This window comes from Chiloscyllium punctatum, unplaced genomic scaffold (assembly GCF_047496795.1).
Source record: "Chiloscyllium punctatum isolate Juve2018m unplaced genomic scaffold, sChiPun1.3 scaffold_937, whole genome shotgun sequence".
In the NCBI taxonomy this organism is placed as follows: Eukaryota; Metazoa; Chordata; class Chondrichthyes; order Orectolobiformes; family Hemiscylliidae; genus Chiloscyllium; species Chiloscyllium punctatum.
Window position 1 is genome coordinate 42,501 of NW_027310671.1, and position 1,837 is coordinate 44,337.

At 65.5% G+C, this 1,837-nt stretch overlaps 1 non-coding gene across 1 annotated transcript; it reads right to left on the reverse strand.

Annotated features, from left to right (window-relative positions):
- Window positions 1–806: 806 nt before the first annotated feature.
- LOC140474319 (5.8S ribosomal RNA) lies at window positions 807–960 on the reverse strand. The gene has a single exon (XR_011959017.1). It is a non-coding gene; the product is annotated as a 5.8S ribosomal RNA (ribosomal RNA).
- Between the last annotated feature and the right edge of the window lie 877 nt (window positions 961–1,837).

Sequence of the window (1,837 nt, forward strand, 5' to 3'; positions counted from 1 at the left end):
ACGGCGTGGTAGGTGTGCCTGCACGGTGACGGAGCACACACCACGCCCGCCAACCCCTCCGTACCTCCCGAGACCGGTGGCAGGACGGAGCGGAAAACGTGCGGACTGAACGGGAGAGCCAAGAGCCAGCGATCCACGCGCGTGCGACCGTCCAAGTCACAGCGTTCGACGAAAACCTCCTCCCTCGGCCAGGCACTCGGCGCCAGCAGGGGAGACAGGATCAGACGCCCCGCCGGCCACTTAAGGCCGAGGACGAACCACGAGACGGGCGGCTGCAGCAGCGGGCGGCCTGCAGCTCCCAGCACTCTCAATCGATCAACCATCGAGTCGGGTCAGCGTGTCAAACCGGCGAGCTCCACGGTCAGGCCGGCGGCGCACCAGCACCGGACCTCCGCGGCTCCCTTCACTCTTTCCACTGCCAGCCAACCGAGAGACGGACCCAATGCGGACGTGCAGAGCTTAGGCAGACCCCCCACTGGAGGCTCAACACTTCGTGGCAGCTCCGTGTCCCAGAGACCAGGAGGGTTGGCACACACACACAGTGTGAACCACCGACAGCCATTCTGGGACCGGTGACAGCCGTGCTGGCCCCACTGCCACGACACAGACGGACGCCAGGCCGCGCTCCCCGGCGGGGGGATGGCGTCGAGCCTGACGAACGGAATGTGCAGGGTGGGGGGGAAAGGCCAAGCGCTCCGACGCCGGAGGGCTCCGGAGTCTGAACTTAGGGGGACAAAGAGGACGGGTCCTCTGCGACACCCCAGCCGCGCTCTCGCCAGCCAAGGCGAGTGCGATTGATTGCCAAACGACCCTCAGACAGGCGTGGCCCCGGGAAGAACCCGGGGCCGCAAAGTGCGTTCAAAGTGTCGATGATCAATGTGTCCTGCAATTCACATTAATTCTCGCAGCTAGCTGCGTTCGTCATCGACGCACGAGCCGAGTGATCCACCGTCAAGAGTTGTCTGAGTTTGTTTTAGGTCTCTCCCTCGCCAGAGGAAAGCGACCCGGACCGCACATACGCTCCCCACCTTGAGCTACAGCCACCTGCACGCCGGCGTGCGGGCGGAGCAGGGTGGCGTGAAGCGATGGGGAGCACCATCCTGGTGCGGCCCGCAGAAACATACGTCTATTGGGGGGAGGAGGACAGGGCGCCCAAGAGGCGATGCGTGCCCCAACGCACCGCAGCGACGGAGGCAGGATCACCGCCACCATGTCGCCCGCCTAGTATCACGAGGCGTGCAGCAGCTTTGCCCTAGGAAAAGCAGAGGCGGGAACGGGCACCGGCCATCGGTTCGGCAGCGTCACTGACGCGTGCACGTGGCGGCGTGTCGGCGAGCGGACTTCCTGCGAGGAGGCGGGGGCGGCACTCGCCCGAGCAGACGCCCGCCCGGCCCAGCCACCGCCGAGGTGGACTGGGAGTCGCGGCAACGGCTCGTCATACTCGTTCCCACACTCACAGCGCAGCTTGCCCGCAAGCCACCGACCACCGATCGACGCCAGGCGCCCCGACCGAGAGCGGGATCGCTCGTTCGCCCTGCTGGCAGTTCGCTGGGGATCACTACTGCACGGAGCTCGGAGACCGACGGGCGGCAACTCGAGAGTCTTTAAACCACCACCCCCATCCCGCAAGTGCAAAGAGGCTGTATACGCACAGACGGGTGAGGGGAATAGGTACCCCGTCGGGTTTGAAGGGAGCGTGACTAGATAGCAACGATGTAAACCCAGCCGATTTGGGAGCGAAAGACCGGCGCCTGCATCACCGGCTTCGTTTCCCGTGGCTGGAGAGTACACCGAAACCCTCCGTCTGTCGCGAGCTCCCGACGACGCGGTGCCGCCA